The sequence below is a fragment of the Papio anubis genome, chromosome 13 (genome assembly GCF_008728515.1).
Source record: "Papio anubis isolate 15944 chromosome 13, Panubis1.0, whole genome shotgun sequence".
NCBI classification, from domain to species: domain Eukaryota; kingdom Metazoa; phylum Chordata; class Mammalia; order Primates; family Cercopithecidae; genus Papio; species Papio anubis.
In genome coordinates this window covers 20,691,041-20,711,215 of record NC_044988.1, presented here as the reverse complement: position 1 = coordinate 20,711,215, position 20,175 = coordinate 20,691,041, and the positions used below count along the sequence as shown (strand labels likewise).

The 20,175-nt window shown below is 39.8% G+C and overlaps 1 protein-coding gene across 16 annotated transcripts in view; it reads right to left on the bottom strand.

Annotated features, from left to right (window-relative positions):
• The window catches only part of PRUNE2 (prune homolog 2 with BCH domain), a 293,156-nt gene that overhangs the window by 96,969 nt on the left and 176,012 nt on the right, over positions 1 to 20,175 (bottom strand). The window lies entirely within an intron of this gene.

The following is a 20,175-nucleotide window of genomic DNA, read 5'->3' as shown; positions in this document are numbered from 1 at the left end:
CACAAGAAGAATAGGAGGAAATTATTATTTCTTCCTGTAATTTTTTTCTAATGATTATTATTAACTCCAAGGAGAAATTCCTATGAATGAACATAGCTGAGTTTACTGGGTGATCTTGATTCTAGTGTAGAATTCTGAGAGATTTTTGAAAGAGCTGTGATGTCAGATTTGCTTGTTCTATGTGGCAGCTGTGGAGGAATGAATAATTACAGACAGGGATCCCAATACCTCAGAATCCCCAGGTGTGGCTTACATCATTTGCAAAAAGTGCTCTGGCTGCTTCAAGTTTTATTTACTGTATGTATGTATATGTTTGTTTATTTTTGAGACAGGGTCTCACACTGTCACCCAGGCTGGAGTGCTGTGGTGTGATCTCGGCTCAATGCAACCTACGCCTCCCAGGCTCAAGCAATCCTCCCACCTCAGCCTCCCGAGTAGCCGGGAGTACAGGTGTGCATCACCATGCCCAGCTAATTTATTGTATCTTTTGTAGGCATGAACTTTTGTCATTTTGCCCAGGCTGGTCTCGAACTCCTGGGCTCAACTGATCCGCCCACTTCATCCTCCCAAAGTGCTGGGCTTAGAGGCGTAAGCCACTGCAGCTGGTCTGTCTTCCAGTTTTATTAACTACAATGAGAGCCACTTTGTCTGCATGGGTGTCTCTCTTCCTTAAAGAAGTACAGTGAAGAACATATGCTAGCCCCTAACATAATGCCTGGCATATACTAGCTGTTCAAGAAATGTTTGTTGGACGACTGGAGAGACAGGTACACAAAATCAACCTGTGCTCCATCATCCATAATCTTGTATCATAGTCCACATACATATCTATCCTAGCACATATATGATCACACTACATAATTCATCAACTGACAGTCTATTGTGTCACTCAACAAAAACACCACAATGTGCACTCAAGGGATTTAAAGAATTCTGTTGATTTTTTCTGATTATAACAGCAATCAGAATTATGCCTGCCACAGGTAAGATGCTAAAACAACACAGAAGTGTGCATCACAGAAAGTGGAAGTGCCGCACACATCTCCTAGGACAGCCGCTGTGAAGAAGTGAACGGTGCAGTGCAGAGAGTTGCAGATTTCCCCATGCCCACATTAACGTCTATCTGGTCGTTCTTTGAAACTTGTGGATTGGGTATTTGTGGCTTAGACTATTTACCAGCCACTTCAAATAGCCATCATACCCATACTGTAATTCTGCTGAGTTGAATCTCAAGGTCTGTGAGGCTCTGAAGAGGGCACACAAGACCCTAGGTAGGCAGGCAGGCAGGCTCTGCCCATCACTGGCTTCCATGTTTCGAGGAGGCTTTGCCATCTACTCCGAGGCAGCCTCTCTCATCTGGCATCTTACCAGGCTGCTTTCCCTTTTTTGGTGGCAAGGAATTGTACATGTGAATCCGCGAAGGTCTCGGGATCTATTCTCATGCTGATGAACATCAAGGATCTATTGTAATGACATTTATGATCAAATAGGTCATACGCGTTTGGAACATATGCTTTTGGAAGTGTGTGTTCCAAAGTGTGTACCACCAGCTTTCATGCTTTTTATTTATTTTCCAAATGGCATAATAACAATCTTTAAGTAGATGTTTAAAAAGTTAATTCATCCACAATAGAAATAGACTTTAAATATTTAGAAGGAGATTTTTAAAAATAATCAAAACTCATATACAATGTGTGTTCAACAGATAAAATTACTTCAAATCAACATTGAGGATGAATCAAGAGCCTCAGTGCTAAACTTGTTGCCACCATGAATTGTAAAAAAAGATACAGCCCTGAAAAAAATAAAAAGAGACTACAACTAACTGCATCTTATTTCCAGTAACTGAAGGCTTCAGCACAGTAAGCTTTACAGTTTTCCTTTCCAAATGTTTTTCATTATGTATATAAAGGCCTCCAAATACATTTATAAACCCTTGAAAGAAGAGACACATTTCTAAGAAATTTTTACATTTCTAAGAAATTTTTACATATAACAAAATTCTCACTACACTCCTGGCTGGGTTACTGAAACAAGAGGGGGCAGGTTTTATTTGTATCTGAGCATAAGATTAGGAATCAGTAGAATCAACACTGTTCAAAGCCACACTTGTGGAAAGTTTCCTTTTCAAAAATGCTGGCTGATCTCCAAACTGTTTTAATTCTTCTGTGTTAAACTAATGGCTCTAGGACCTCGCTGGACTCAAGTCCAGCAGCACTGGCAACACCAGGTATCTTGCTGGAAATGCAGAGTCTCAGGCAAAACCCTAGACCTACTGAAGCAGGATCTGCATTTTCCAACAATCCTAGGAATTGGAATGCACGCTGCAATCTGAAAAGCACTACTCCAGACAGGCATTTATTAGTTGATATATTTTCCTACAAACCAGTCCTTTGGACTCTCTCAGCACTGTCACAGGACTTGTACTGACTCACGCTGCCAGTTCTTTGTTCCTAAGGCAACCTCCTCATAAAAGTCCCCTTATGGTGTGCATTTCTGGGCCGATTTGCTACAGGTTCTCATTTAGCAGGTTGGGCACTGGATCAAGACTATATTTTGTTTTTCTTTTTTATTCAGATGGTATAGGTTGTTTATTTTTTATTTTATTTTATTTTTAAAATTGTATTTTACTTTAAGTTCTGGGATACACGTGCAGAATGTGCAGGTTCGTTACATAGGTATATGTGTGCCATGGTGGTTTGCTGCACCTATTGACCTGTCATCTAGGTTCCTTCCCCTCGCCCCCGCAACCCCCAACAGGCCTCAGTGTGTGCTGTTCCCCTCCCTGTGTCCATGTGTTCTCATTGTTCAACTCCCACTTATGAGTGAGAATACGCAGTGTTTGGTTTTCTGTTCCTGTGTTAGTTTGCTGAGGATGGTGGCTTCCAGCTTCATCCATGCAAAGGACATGAGCTCATCTTTTTTATGACTGCAGAGACTGTATTTTCATCATGTCCCTCAAGTGCTCTAGCTCAGTTTTCCTCTAGGTGACCCCAAATTCCACAGGACCAAATGAAGCGCTGATAAATCTAAAAACGATGTGAATCACCTAGGCAAGTTAGAGAAACAAAATCCATTTTACAACAACCCTAAAACAGATTCTCGTCAGCTCTCCAAGCCAGATTCGATCTTACTGGCTTTGGAATAATGTCAAGAGTTTCATGTTTAAAACAGAATTAAACGAGGGAATGAGTGAGAATCTTCAGGATTCCAGGAGGCAGAGTGTGTTTGATCTGCTTTTATGCCGGTGCTGTTTGCATAGGGGATAATTTATTATTGTCTTCTAGCTACGCAGGGAGTCATGTGCTGCAGTGGCTCTTATGTTGCTGACAAGCTAGGCTGGCCCTGAATAAACAGCACTTCATCATCAGCACAACCCAACTGTATATACAGGTTGGCATTTTATTCCCCCCATCTGCCTTCTACCTGATAAATTACTGTTTTAGTTACATGTATACAAATACTATTTGTTAATCTGCTCAAATGTCTCCAAAATACTTCCCCTTACTTAAATTAAAATTATATACATGCATACATATACATCTCCCACTCAATTTGCTAAGGATTTAGACAACACAAGCACTTCCCGTTGATTTTACCACCCCCACCCCAGCCACACACACCTCCTGCATCTGTGACCCCAGCCTATAATTGCTGCATGGAATTTAGGAAGTTACTTTATGAATCATTGCAACTGGGAATTGGCTGGCAAAATCTCAAACTAATGCCAACAGTTAGGAAGAAGGGCAATTGCTCCCTGTCACAGCCCTTTTTCACTCGTGGTTCCGAAGAGTCAATGACTCAACATTTTTGGAGGTCACGAGTCTTCTTGTCTGAGTAATTCCTAGTTTGGGAATGAGTGGGAAAGCCTGGAAACATGGGGAGAAAAAGCTTTTGTTCTTTCCTGGCCAAAAAGCTAAGGTGTAGGTCCCAAGAACCCTAAAAGAAGTTGATGCTCATTATAACCTAGGGGAGGAAAACAGAAATAATACAGCTCTACCTGAACTAATAGAAAAAGCAAGATAGTGATAGTGATGATCCCCCATAGATTACTCCATTCACGGCTGAAGGTGCAGATGCAGTGAAACCTTTCATTCTCACAATAGCATATTTTAGGTTCTTCATTGCTCAGAAAAAGGCAGTTTTTATGCTGTCTGCTGGTAGCTTCAGTGCATCGTATGAAATAAAAGTGATGTAAAGAATGTCTTGTAAACATTTGAGTGGATATTCCTTGAAAGACAGAAACCCTCTTCTTACATGACTTACACATGCTCACCTTCTACTGTTTTCTCAATCCCCCTGTGGGGGATCTGGCTCCATCATTTCACTGAAATTCTCTTCTCAAAAGTACCAAGCACTCCGAGGTTGCCAAATCCAAAAATCACATTCCATTTCTTACCCTACTTGATTCTCCGCGGTAGTCCACGAGATTGACCCTCCCTCTGTTTTGAAACACTTAACTCCTTCACCTTCCTGACACCACATAACCTTGTTTTTCTCCCGATTCATCAACTCCCCTTCAGTCACCTTTGCTGGTTGCTCTTCCTTATTAAGCCTCCACATATTCACACCCAACTTTGTTTCCTGTCCCCTTTCTCTTCTCTCTTTCCACTTTCTCCTTGATGATCTAATCCAGCCACATGGCTTTAAAACCATTTGTCTGCCACTGATGACAGGATCTACACGCACATGAGATCTGCATGTAGCTGTTTAATAAGCATCTCAAGTAAAATATGGCCCACTGCCTCCCCAGTTGTGTCTGTCCTATTAAAAGGCACCACCATCTACCCAGTTACTCAAACCCAACATCTAGGAATTACCCTCGATTGCTAATTTCCTCTTCTGTCACGTAATTCACCAGCAAATCCTATTAACATTGCCTTTAAAATATATCTGTAGTGTAAACACTTCTCTAATATCTCTTCATCTCCATTGCTGTCCTAGCCACAGCCGCCATCATCTCTTGCTGGAACTTTAGCAGCAGCATCACAGCTGGTCTCTCAGTAATGAAGTCTCCACAGAGCATCAAGGGGCAGCTTTTATTTTATTTTGTTTCCACCCTTCCCCACGAGGCAGCTTTTAAAAATATAAATTGAATAATGACACTCTCCTGCTTAAAGCCCACTAAAAGTTCCCAACGCAATTATTATCATTTACTTTTTTTTTTAGCTAGGAGGAAAAGATTTAATGTCCTCAAGAATGAGAGTTAATATAAATCAATGAAAAAAGGATACATACCAATGGAAAAACTGTTACAGAACATGAAAGGCAATTCACAACTGGACTACAAATGGATAATAAATCTGAACTCATTAATCAAAGCTTTAATAACAACATTTTCTTCTTTTCTTATTATTGGTAATTATTTCCAAATGGGCACTATCAAACTTTTTTTTTAGAAATATATTCTATTTTTTAGGCCAAGCATGGTGGCTCACATCTGTAATCCTAGCACTTTGGGAGGCCAGGGCAGAAGAATCTGCTTAACTTAGGAGTTTGAGACCAGCCTGGGCAACATAGTGAGGACTCATCTCTAAAAAAAAAAAAAAAGATTTAAAACAAATATATACATATGTTCTTTTTTTTTTAGAGATAGGGTCTTACTCTGTCACCCAGACTAGAGTGCAATGTTACAATCGTGACTCACTGCAGGCTTAACCTCCTAGGCTCAAGCAATCCTCCCACCTCAGCCTCCCAAGTAGCTGGGAATACAGACATGCACCACCATGCCCAGCTAATGATTTTATTTTTTGTAGAGACAGGGTTTCACTATGTTGCCCAGGCTGGTCTTGAACTCCTGGCCTCAAATGATCCTCCCACCTTGGCCTCCCAAAGTGCTGGGATTACAGGCATAAGCCACCATGCCCAGCCTAGAAATATATCCTAATGAAATAATCATATATGTACACAAAGATTTGTGGACAAAGCTATTCACTGGATTATTACTTTAATAACTAAAACTTACAAACAATCTAAATGTCCAACAGTAGATTATGGTTAAGTAATGGTTAAGTAAATCATAGAACAGTCACACAAAGGACTGTTAAACTGCTATTAAAAGTTATGCTATCAAAGAAGACTTAATGACACAGGAAAACACTCATGATACAGTGTTAAGTGGAAGATAATTTTTATAATCATATAAAACTGGAATGTCATTTCTAGATGTATTCAAATAATATGTATTGGATTCTAACATACAAAGGACATTAAGATTCAATTATATAAAAGTTGTTATAATTTAGCCAAATTGCTATTCTGAAACCTTATTTTGTCTCTTCATTATTTTAGGGAGTTCACACCAAGGTAGTAAAGACCTATGAATCAGCCAAACATGAGGTTAACCCTCGCTCTGCCACTCAGTAGCTGGGTGACTCAAGTCAGTTACTTCATTTTCATGAGCCTTAGTTTCTTCATCTGTAAACTCTCACCTCATAGGACTGTTGTGAGAATTAAAATCATATATAAAAGACTGGTCAATTGCCTGACATATAGTAGACAATAAACATTAAGTCTCCTTCCTTTCCTGTTTTATTTTTTATTTTTTTAAATTTTTTAGGTCATTCTCAGGATTTATGGGATTAGTCTGATTCATAGAGAAGACTTTTGCAAGATTCTGTGGGGACTAGTTATGACAATTTTTGCCTTATGTTCTCTATAATATATGTGCACTTTCAAATAATAATCACACACATCTTTAAGTCATTTAAGCGATTTACATGTAAAATTCTTAGATGTGAGATGATGGAGGAAGTTGCGCAAAGTTGAATATGAAGCAAAGTCATTTAAAAATGATGTAAGGTATAAAATCTACTGATAAGTCAGTGTTGATCTCATTATCAAAGTTTCTATCCTTAATTCCAAGTTAGACTCAGTGAATGAGCTTGTGTTTGTCACTACACAAACAACAGCTTTTAAAGCATTAACAAAATGTAGAGTGATTTTTCCTTCAGCTAAATCACAACGAATAGTCTTTTTCATCATTTCCACCGTTTCACCTCCAAGGGCCAAATGAATTTTCACCTCCAAGGGCCAAGTGAATTTTACTCCTGATGCTAATACTTCCCACATAGGTCAAGCATTCTGGACTATACCTATCATAGTGCTGTCTTCCTCACAAATTACAGATGAAATATACTGAGTAAGACTTTTATTAAGAATAAATTACTTTCTAATGTCAGGGACAAGCAATTCCCAGATTTGCTATATCTGAATTTTTTTTTTTTTTTTTTTTTTTTTTGCAGGAAATGGAAAAAAATCAAGTGAATAGGTGTCACTTGCAGGTAAAATGCTTGTAGATAAAAATAATTACCAAGATTAAAACACCGGTGTACGGTTGCAATTTTGAGAACAGTGAGTCTTACAAACACACTGTGACAGTTCCTAACTACCTTGCAAGCACAGTGCCCAGCCTGGATTGCTGAGTTACTGAAATTTAAGAGTGCAGTTTGACATTTACAGTCTGCATGGATTTATTTCTAGAATGAGGGCTATTTTTTAAAATCAAGATATAAGAAAAATGCTGAGGTATGTACACAAATGTTCTAACTTGAAAGCATTATGATTTATGCAACCAAATTCCATTATAATATTTAAAACATTCAGCAATAATAAAGTCTGATAATTTTGACAGGAAAATGATTTATGAGAACACCAAATGCATAAATTAAGAGATTTTATTTATTCTGTTTTTCGTACACTCTTTAATTGGTAAGCAGATATTTTCCATGTTTTTTCCAGATGTCATTTATTTACACTCTGTTGTTCTTTTTTATTTTTGAGACAGAGTCTCTCTTCGTTGCCCAGGCTGGAGTGCAGTGGTGTGACCTCAGCTCACTGCAACCTCTACCTCCCAGGTTCAAACGATTCTCATGCCTCAGTCTCCCAAGTAGCTGGGATTACAGGCGTGTGCCACCATACCCGGCAATCTTTTATTTTTTATTTATTTATTTTTTTTGTATTTTTAGTAGAGACAGTGTTTCACCATGTTGGTCAGGCTTGTCTTGAACTCCTGACCTCAAGTGATCCTCCCATCTCGGCCTCCCAAAGTGCTAGAATTACAGGCGTGAGCCACCACACCCAGCCTACACTCTATTGTTCTTGTTTTTATGAGGCAGCCAAGGCATCATAGTAGTAAAAACTCACTGGGTCTATTAAAACTATATGAGACATCATATTTTGAAAAGAAAGTCAGACAGTACATACTATCATTCTTTATAGCTAAAAAGAGAGCCCTTTTGTGAAAATATTTTGTGAAAATTAAAACTACTACAATATGTACATGAATATGTAACACATATAAATGCCAATATAATTTTCATTTAAGTCAATAGTACATTGCCTGACATAATTAAGTATTGCCTCTGCATTAAGTGCTCTGTTAAGTACTTTGCATCATTTCATCTAAACTTTAAGATGCCCCTGTAATATAGGTAACATTGTCTCTCTTTTGCATTGAGAAAACGGAGGCTTTGGAAGGTTAAGTAACTGATGTCACATAGACAAATGGAACTTAAACCCAGGTTAGTCTGACTTCAGCCCCATGTTTTCACCCCTGTGTTATGCTTAAATGAGAATATCCCTCCTCACCAAAGATATTATTGATTCAGTTTTTAATAAAAATAGTTTTTAACTACTCCATTTACTTCAATTTGGTGTTGGTTCTCTCGTCACCATACACAAGCAAGCAACATCCTTGATTTTGACAATTGCTAACAATAATGTACTGCTTACATCTTTTGAAGATCGAACATTACCATGCTTTGTGAGAAATGTCCAGTTATTCATCTGCTCTATAAAACAGAACTGTAGGGTGACTGTGAACTATATGTAAGAGCCTAAAACTGAAAAACTCCAAAGCTTCTATAAAGAAGAATGTTGTGATATTCTTGCAGTAATATGTACTTTTGAAAAGCTGGGCATGCAAGTGTACACAGGGAATGGGTGGGAAAACAGGAGATGTGGCATAATCACTGGTTATCCAGAAGTATCCTCACACAGATTTTCTTGCTCTGGTAACTTAGACACACAAGCAATGGAAGAAGCCTGCTTTACCATTCAGTATGTACAAATCTTTTTTTTTTTTTTTTTGAGACGGAGTCTCGTTCTGTCGCCCAGGCTTGGGTGCAGTGGTGCAATCTTGGCTCACTGCAAGCTCTGCCCCCCGGGTTCACGCCATTCTCCTGCCCCAGCCTCCCGAGTAGCTGGGACTACAGGCGCCCGCCACCACACCTGGCTAATTTTTTGTATTTTTAGTAGAGATGGGGGTTTCACTGTGTTAGCCAGGATGGTCTCAATCTCCTGACCTCGTGATCCACTCGCCTCGGCCTCCCAAAGTGCTGGGATTACAGGCGTGAACCACCGCGCCTGGCTCAGTATGTACAAATCTTATTACCTAAAGATGGTCCCAATATAAGCTGACTTACGTTCAAAAACTCAGAGAAACTAGAAATTAGAATACCAGAGGGGAGTAGAGAGGCTAAAGGGGCTTTGTTTTTTTGTGGGTTTTTTTTGTTTTTTTTTTTTTTTCCTGACTCGCGAGTTTCTTAACAGAAGAAGACTATAAAAGCAAAGTCCTCTCATTAAAGTACAACTATCAAAGGCAATGATAATGTCATCCATCTGCAAATGCTTTGATTTAGGTTAAGTACGACGTAAATATGAAAGGAAAAACGAAGAGTCCTTCAAGCAAAAGCTCTTGTAAGGCCCTCATTTGAGTTGAAGAATTCAAGAATAGAGGGGGAGATAACATGTTTATTGAAAACTGAAAATCACTGCTTTCTTCTCATGGAACAAATAATTATTACCTCCTATAAGCATATCATTAATGAAGGGAGAGAGAAAGTGGGAGATAGTTCATCTGAAAGCACACGTTAAGAACTCCTTGAAATCAGGTTGGGTGCAGTGGTTCATGCTTGTAATCCCAGCACTTTGGGAGGCTGAGGCGGGCAGATCACTTGAGCTCAGAAGGTCGAGACCAGCTTAGGCAATATGGTGAGACGTGTCTCTACTAAAAATACAAAAAAAAAAAAAAAAAAAAAAGAAGGCATGCATGGAGGTGCATGCCTGTAGTCCCAGCTACTGGGGAGGCTGGGATGGGAGGATTGCTTGAGCCTGGGGGTAGAGGTTGCAGTGAGCTGAGATACCACCACTGCACTCCAACCTGGGTGACAGAGCGAGACCCTGTCACACAGACACACACGAAAAGAACTTCTTGAAATGAAGTGGGCTGATTTCAGGCACACCTCAAATAAAGGAGTTAAAATTCTTTCCCATCTTTTTCCATCCCATCTTATCTTCCATAAAGAAGCACTGTTGTTACACGGACAGAGAGTTGGGCCTGGAGTAAGAGTGGTCCCAGGCACTCTTACAAGCAGTTAATAATAGATTGAATACTTGGATGGTGGAGTTTCCCAACCAATTAAAGACAAGCAAGTCATCACCTCATTAACTAACAGCCTAATTTACATTTTATTTAAGGACAGACCCATATTCAGGAAAATGTTCCTCTATTGTATGGACTTAAGTGCTTGGCAAGGAAAGGGCTAGACTGCTGTTTCCTTTAAGGGCCCCTTTTTGTTTCTGTATGTTTATAAAAATTTCTATATGGGAACGAATAATTCAGAACACACATGTAATGAAATCCCGCTCATTAGCCATGCTCTATTTTTGAAATGGTAGAACCTGGGCTACACTTTAGCTCCCAGATAAAAAAAAAATAATGAATGATTTCTATAATTATGTATAGATTAAAAAAAAAAGTCCCTGTTGGCTTGTTTTGAGCCATGAGCCTGAACACTGACAGCTTTATTTATTTTCCTTTGTAAAAATAAATCATCTAGTTTGAACCCTGTTTCAAGAAAGCAGGAAACCTCCTTTCCTCTCTGGGTTCCCCTTTCTGATTTATGGAAACCACCAGGCAAGTCTCCAGAGCACTTGCTGCACGTGTGCACTGCACATCCTTCTGATTTTTCTAAGCTGTGTCAATATTAACCTGACCAAATGAAGATCAAACTGTCTCTTTTGTTCCTCACGCTCCTCACATGGGGAGCACAATATGGCTCTTGTCAGAGGTGCTTCATCATTTTGGCTCAAGGAAACTGTCAGTACAGTTTGGGATTCGTTCTTCATGGGCAGATATCCTGATGAGTCTAATGAAGCCTTTCTGCTGACAACTCATTTGCTAAAAATACCCAACCACTGCCAAGCTTAAGTGGGGAATGTGATTGTGCCCCCTTTGCTATCAACCCAATGAAAGTAATTCATTTTTTTGAAGTCTAAAAAAAAAAATCTGTCCATCAAGGCACACACCTTTCACCACTCATCTATGTGTTCTTGCTCGTTTGCATTTGCTCACTGATAAACTTTATGACATTCTTAAATTGGAATATAATAGGGTAAACACCCATCTTGGAGCACACATGTGGAGCCGGCAGTCTGTGTGTACCATTTGTTGCAATCTAAGCTAATTACCAGAAACCCCCTCCTGAAAACAGATACACTCTGGGGTTTGTGGTTTTACTTTTGTTTGGAGATGGCTGTGTTTGAGAAGCTGGAGGAATCCCTCTTCAGGTAAGGACGTTGCTGTCATGACGGTCTCAGTCGCACGTCACAGAAACTTAACTATAACTGATTCAAGTAGAGAGAGAAGTCAGCAGGATCTGGGGAGTGTTCCCCAGAAGCCAAGAAGAACCCAAGCACGCGCTGGGAGAAGGGCAGGGGTTGCCAGGGATATGCAGGTCGTCCTGCCTCACCAACCTTTTCTGGCTGCATTCTGCTGTCCTGCAGCCAACTGGCATCCTCTACACGGTGGGAACGACAGGTGGCTGCAGCACGTCTGTGTAGACCTTGCCGAGTGAGTCACGACTCCCTTTTGGTCATGAGTTTGAAAATCCTGGAGAAAGAACTCTGGTTGTTCCCACTTGGGTTCAGTGCCTATTCCTGGGCAAAACAATTGAGGTGGATTGGAAAGACCACAAATCATAGACACCACATCCGTTATAACGAAGTTGGTGGGTGGGAGTCATTTCCTAGAAGAGTGATGCTGAGCAGGTAAGCCCATAAGTGGGCACTTTAGACGTCAAGCACGAAGGTGTAACACGCACACACAGGCACACGCACATACATTCTAACACACATATGCACACTCAGATACTTTCCCAAAGCCCCATTTTAGTTCCAACCAACCAAGCCTAGTTGTAGGAAGAATCATGATTCTTGGAAAAATAAGTATAGTGAGATAATTTAATTTTTACTTTCATGTTAATTTTTATTTTATGCTCCAGTTAAGAAGGGTATTAAAAAGAGGAGCGACACATCTATAAAAGTGTTAAGCTTGGAGAATGAAAATTATGCTGAATCAATTGAAAATACTTTGTACTACTTAAGCAATCCAGGAAAAAGCAGCCAAGCCTCCTTAATCTTTATTCTTTCGGGTCAACATGAGGGTGTTTCTCTTTTTGGCCCTTGAAGTCTTCAGAAGCTCAGATCTCCACTATAACTGCCAAACTTCCATTGCCATTAAAATGCTTTAGATACAAATTTGAAATGTTCTACAGGCCCAGTCTTCAAGGCAGAGAATACCTGGGCTTACTCTGGTGGAACATGGGTAGTAATTTAATTGTTATTATTTTATACAGGAGTGATTTATAGAAGGGCTCTAAGCAAGAAAAATACAGAAAAAAATCTAAATTTGTAACAGATAAAAAGCAATAACTTTAGACCAGGTTTTCTCAACCTTGGCACTACGGACATTTGGGGCTGGATAATTCTTTGCTGTGGGGGCTGTCTTGTACCTTATAGGGTGCTTATAGCATATCTGGCCTTGACCCACTAGATGCCAGTAGTAAGCTCCCTCCTCTAGTTGTGACAACTAAATATGTCCCCTGTGGGGCAAAATCACCCCAGTTAAGAACCACTGCTTTAGAGAAGTATAGCAGGAGACTCTTACAAACTTAAAAAATAATTCAAGTCACACTCAACTGTTTCAGAAATCTTACTACATAAAGCAAGACACGTGGTTAATTCTGCCTAGTTTAACAGGCAGAAGAACTAGGAAAGTAAATCAGGGATGAATACTTTTTATTAATTGGCCAAATATTTCCTTTTTCAAAGCCAGTAAAAACAAAATCTTTCCATCACTTGTCTTTTAGTTTAGATTGGTGTGTTTATAAAACACACTTTGATTCTCTTGAACAAAGAAAACAGCAGGATGATTGAAAAGAATGAGCCAAGATTTTATAAAACATCTACTTCCTATTCCAGGAAATGAAGTTTACCTAGGTATTTTCCAGAGTTGTTTCTTTCTTCTTTTTTTTTTTTTTTTTTCCGTCAAGCAAAGTTGTACTATCGTTCCAACTCAGTTATGGATAAACAGGGCATTTTGGTTTTTTTTTTTTTTGAAACAGGGTCTCACTTTGTCATCCAGGCTGGAGTACAGTGGGGTAATCTCGTTCACTGTAACCTCTGCCCCCAGGTTCAAGCGATCCTTCCACCTCAGCCTCCCCCCATAGCTGGGACTACAGGTGCACGTCACCACATTTGGCTAATTTTTGTGTTTTCTGGTAGAGATGGGGTTTCACCATGTTGTCCAGGCTGGTCTCGAACCCCTGACCTCAGGTGATCTGCCTGCCTTGGCCTCCCAAAGTGCTGAGATTACAGGTGTGAGCCCCTGCGCCCGGCCTTAAATGGGGCATTTTTAAATACCAAATTTTATATTTAGGATTCCTGAAAAATGTATCTTTTATCCCTGTAATGGTAATCTAAAATACGGCAGATATTTGAGGGTATAGTTATGTTATGCCACACTCCTGGGGCATTGCAACTGTTCAACGAATGGCTAGCATTCTTGCCTGATAACAGGCTACCAGCATCTTTGCCCAATAACTTAGGCTATGTGGAAAAACTCATCAAAACCCATTAAAACCCATTTCTGGGCCTGAATTATCTAAACCTGTATGTTCATATCTCAACCCATTCTGAACCCTGGCTACACCTTAGAATAATCTGTTATTCTAAGAGCTGTTAAAATTTTTAAAAACAGCAAAAAACAAGTACTCACAGCCCACCCCAGGAGATTTAAATTTAATTGGCTTAAGGGTGAGGCCTGGGTATCAGTATATTTTTCAAGGAGGTCCATTGATTAATGTGCAGGTAGGGTGGAGAACAGGAGTCTGTATTGACATAAAGAAACATTTTCAATTTGTATTGTCTAGGCATAGTTTCTACACCAGTGATTCTAGTTTCTATTCTCTAGTCATTGACTGAACTTTGATAGTCACTGGGGAAAAATATAAGTTCCAAAAACTTGGTTCATATTTGTGTATGTGTGTTTTTAAAAAAGTAGCCCTAACTTCTCCAAATGAGCAGATAATAAAATGTAGTGCTTACAAGAATAGGCTTTGGAATACAGCCGCCCAAGACTCACATCCTGGCTCCACAGTCTGTTATCTCTGCACCTTTAGGCAAGTTACTTAATTATGCTAAGCTTCAGTTCTTTCCTCTGGAAAATGAGTATAATAACCTACTTATAAAATGAGAAAATGTGTAAAACACTTAGCTTAGGATCTCTCCCACAATCAGCCCTCAATACATAGAGGGTAGTCAGCAGCAGCCAAGACCCAACAGCTACAACTCCATTAACAGGAGGTTTATTTGTCAATTAAGGCATTAGAATAATCCATTTTCAGGGACAGTTTGGAGATTATCTTTCTACCTTACATACGTTAGAAACAGTCTTTTTTCCCCTAAGATTCTTTTGTTGCAGCCATTGTTTAAATTATGGAGCTACAGAATTTCTGATTAAAAGAACTCTCAGGTTTGGAGAAAGTGTGGGATAAATGAACCAGAGAGTGTAATGGAGCAATGGGTTCTCCAGGTGCTGTCTTTAGGATGTGATCTAAGTCAATGATCCTCAAACTTTAGCTGAACTCATGAATCACCTGCAGGGCTTCTAAAATACGGATACCTGGGCCCCACTTCTAGCGTTTCTGATTCAGTAGGTCTGGGGCTGTTAGTTCTAGCAAGCTCTCAGGTGATGCTGATGTGGCTGGTCTGGGGACCACAATTTGAGAACCACATTTTTATCTAAAGCAAGACATTTCATTTTTCTGAGCCTCGGGTTCCTATCTATCAAAAACAAAAAACAACAACAATAAAAGCCAGAGTCCATTAAGGTATAAAATTCCTGCTTCTACTTTGCTTGGCTCTTTAGAAATGAAGCTATACAGTAGAATTCTTCTATATATTTTTATATTAGCTGATATGATTAGGACAAGGAGTTGGTTAATTAAAAATCTGGCTAAAAAGGTAAACTGTTAAAGAGAAATGTTTTATTATAAAATAAAATAAAACAATCTTATTTGAATTCAAACATAAAATAATGTATCCACTTACAATCTTTTCATGTAGGACCAAGGTCTTTTAAAGTATTTATTTTTTTCTTTTAAAATATTTAAAAGCATGGGTTTATAGCTTTCCAACCTCTTTGTTGTAGCCATACATATAAAATATAATTTTCCATTCCTAATTTCAATTTCCTTAATGTGGAATAAAAACTGAAACATATGTAAAAAATCTGAACATAGATTCCTTCTACATTTTTACAACTTTGCCAATTTTCTATAGCTGTATTATCCTAATTTTATAGATGTATTATCCATATTTTTCTTGAGAGCATGTTTCATTTCATTTTCTTGTCTTTCCAAAGCATTAATCTTAGAAATAACTACCTTATTCCTATTTCATCAGTTTATTCAAGATTGTTTAATTATATTAACATGCACAATTGATTTAAATAGGTTTGGAGCAAACACAGCTGATACTTGGCGAACATTAAATGCAGCTAATCCATATGTACGCACCTGTTCAGTCTAGAAAGTTTTTAGCTGGCTGTGAGCATTCAGCTAAGGTTATTGATGAGTATATGTTACAGGGTGGAGTGGACAATGTCATTTAGTTCAGCACATTAGTTAAGGGAAGATCAATAAAGAGAGCTACTATCAGAGGTAAGCGTGCAGCTCTACCTCCTCAGCCCTAGAAAAAAGATATATATAATCTTGTGATTTTGAGTCACAACATATATTAACCCATGCATCTGTAACTTAAACACAAATCACCTGGGATTCTTGCTAAAACGCAGATTCTCATTCAGCGGGCCTCAGAGTCTGCATTTCTACAGGCTTCCAGGTGATGGCTGTGCTGCTTGTCCGTGTACCACATGTTGAGTAGTAAGATACTAACCAATGCTACCAGAAGCCATAAAAAAAGGAGAGGTTATACCCCTGAAATAAAAGATAAGAGTGCAGTGGCTCACGCCTGTAATCCCGGTATTTTGGGAGGCTGAGGCGGGCACATCACGAGGTCAGGGGTTCAAGACCAGCCTGACCAATATGGTGAACTCCCATCTGTACTAAAAGTACAAAAATTAGCCGGGCGTGGTGGCACACGCCTGTAATCCCAGCTACTCGGGAGGCTGAGGCAGGAGAATCGCTTGAACCTGGGAGGCAGAGGTTGCAGTGAGTTGAGATCACGCCACTGCACTCCAGCCTGGACGACAGAGCGAGACTCCATCTCAAAAAAAAGATGAAAGAGATGAGGCAATCTGGAAGGAAACACTGAATATTCTTAACATCTCTCTTTTGCAAAATGCAGAACCCAGAGAGTTTGGAACTTATCTAAGTAGAACGCAGGATCTCAATACGATGGAGGAAATGATTTCACACTGAGAATATGGCAACAGAAGAGTGGCTTGCCAGTCAACCTTTCTCAGAAAATAGTTTCGTGAGCAATGGGGCTTTCATATTTCATATTTCTTTATGCTATGAAAAATGAAAAAGAGATATATTTGCTGCTGTGGAAATACTCTAAGACATATTATTATGTGAGGGAAAAACAAGTTTAAGAAATACACACGTGCACACACACACACTATAAACATATACTCCCTCCCTCTCTCTCTATATACACACACACATATGCACATATATACACATATGTATATATATACACATATATACATATATGTATATGTACACATATATACATATATATGTGTGTGTGTGTGTGTGTATATATATATATATTTTTTGAGACAGGGTATTGCTCTGTCACCCAGGCTGGAGTGCAGTGGTAAGATCTCAGCTCACTGCAGTCTTGACCTCCCAGGCTCCAGTGATCCTTCCACCTCAGCCTCCTGAGTAGCTGAGACTGCGGGCACACACCACTATGCCCAGCTAATTTTTTTTTTATTTTTTGTATAGACAGGGTCTCATTATATTGCCCAGGCTGGTCTTGAACTCCTGGACTCAAGTAATCCCCCCACCTTGGCCTACCAAAGTGCTGAGATTGCAGGCCACCATGCCTGGCAGGAACAATAAATATATGTTTTAAACTTAAAAAACAAAATTATATCTTTCTAGTACATACCAAAAAGAGCAAGGAGAAAATTCTAGAAAAAAGCATACCTCATTGATACACTTATTATTTAGAAAAAGGACTGGTATTTGAATGAGGGAATAAAAAGGCCTTGAGCTTTGTCTGCATTATTTAGATTCCTTTACAGTGTGAACAAACTTATGTATTATTTATGTAATAAACTGTAAACAAAAGAAAGAGTAGCTTGCAATTACATTTTGTTAGTGGTCAAAGCAAACCTCCTTTGCTTATAGTAAAGGCGTCAAACCTTTTTACTCAGACACCGCCGCTGCTCCCAACACTAGCAAGCATCAAGTCCTCTAAGGGAACCCGATACATGCATTTATGTCATAGAAAATTACACCTGGCCAGGCGCAGTGGCTCACGCCTGTAATCCCAGTACTTTGGGAGGTCAAGGCGGGCGGATCACGAGGTTAGGAGACCGAGACCATCCTGGCTAATACGGTGAAACCCCATCTCTACTAAAAACACAAAAAATTAGCCTGGCGTTGTGGTGGGCGCCTGTAGTCCCAGCTACTTGGGAGGCTGAGGCAAGAGAATGGCATGAACCCAGGAGGCAGAGCTTGCAGTGAGCCGAGATCACGCCACTGCACTCCAGCCTGGGGGACAGAGCGAGACTCCATCTGAAAAAAAAAAAGAAAAAAGAAAAAAAAAAAAAGAAAATTACGCTTAAGATATGTTCTCTGGGGAAGGGCAGTCTTCTCTTTGTCTATCATGGTCTAGAACCTCTAAGAAATCTGCCCTCACCACCCACCCACATTTGGCTTGGTTTTTGACATGTGTTTTGAATCACCCTTTTGTTGCCTTTCATTTACTCTAACTTTAGAGTCAGGCAACTGCTAAAGATTCCTTATTTCTTATACAGCTGTAAAGATAAGCAGCCCAGTTCTCCACAGTGTCTGGTTAGCCGGCCTGATTAACTTAAGAATGTGTAGTGTCTAGGCTGTATAGTTTGTCTGTGTCTGGTTTTTCCTGGGGCTTGAGAGTCACATTAGTAAGACTCAAAGAGCATTTATCTTTGCTGTTCCCAGCTTCTAGCATGTCTCTTGCTGACAGCTCCACCTGAGCTGGATTGAATGAGAGACAGAAGTAGACCTCTTCCAGCAGTCACTGGACCCTGGGCCTGGCTCATGACTAGAAGATTTCATGTCTGTATGTCTGTATCTCCCTGATTTGCCTCCATTATTCTCAACTCTGTTCTCACTCTCATTTTAAAAGGCCACCAACAGACCACCAATTTCTCGTAGCAAGAGGGAAAGAGGAGTTTACAAAAACACCTCAGAAGACAGAACTGGACATCTGCTTCTCATCTCCATTGCTGCCATTTATATAGATGTTTAAAATTTTCTGAAAGTAGTTAGGTACCTGGTTACTTGGGGAAATAACAGTAGAGTCATTTTTCTGCCTGCTGAGAGAGCTCGGTCTTCTGTCTGAGTAGTCACAGGTATGGGTCCTTGCTCCTGCCACACAGTACTCAGCCTCCCTGAGTACCACCCAACACACACAATTCAGCACTGTCCCGACATCAAGAAAACAGACGGCAACATCTTCGTGGACTGAAGTGCTACTGCACATCAACACAGCTTGTTCCAGACCACAAACATCTGACTTCATTCCTTGGCTATCTAGTGTCTTTGCAATAATCATAAAACCACAGATGTATTCATTCATTCATTCATTCATTCATTCATTCATTCATCTATTTGAGACAGGGTCTCACTCTATTACCCAAGCTGGAGTGCAGTGGCACAGTCACAGCTCACTGCAGCCTTGACCCTCTGGACCCAAGTGATCCTCCCACCTCTGCCTCCCAAGAAACTGGGACTACAGGCATGCCCGGCTAATTTTTTTTTTATGTATATATTTTTTGTAGAGACAGGGTTTCATTATGTTGCCCAGGCTGGACTTGAACTCCTAAGTTCAAATGATCTGCCTGCTTCGGCCTCCCAGGGTGCTGGGACTACAGGCGTGAGCCACAGCACTTGGCCCTATGCACTTTGTACAGTATCAGAGGTAAGATAATTCATTGATTTGCCCTAATCTTCACACAATTCACAGAATAGGAGAATACAATAACTGTCATTTTACTCTTAAGGTTTTTCCTGCTACTGACTTTGTGATCTATAAAGATTTTTTTTTAAAGCAGCCTGTTTCTTAAAAGTTTTAGGTTTTGTTTTGTTTTTTTTTTTTCCTGAAAGATGGATAATGTTAATGATTTCAATAATCCTGTCGCCAAAAGCTAGTTTGATTATCAAATAACAGTGTTTTCTGAAGGCCTTCTATGTAGGGGATTCAGGTTATTCAACGGAATGGCTACTCAAGTCTGGGCATCAGGAAAATGAGTTGATTTGTCTGTTTCCAGATTTGGCAGCATTCAAACGCTCAGAAGTCCACAATGAGGACCTCCCTGGAGGTTCCACAGAAGATCTCCCCTCCTTCTGTGGAAAGGAGCGGCTGGGTAGATGTTTGTAAGGTGCCTTCCAGTTCCGCTATTCAATGATTTAATAATCCTAAAATGGAAAGACATTCAGGAGGTAGGGGTCAAATCAGGGACAGAGGAGAAGGTGATACATGCACAAAAACAGTTTAAATTTTAAAATCTTTGAACCTACAGGAAAAAAAGATGGTGAGCTAGTGAAGTCGTGAAGACCCTCTAGCTCTCAAATGAGACAGACTTCTGTTTGCATCTCAGCTATGCCACTTCTCATTACACAACTTTGGGTGAGTTACTTAGCCTCGAAG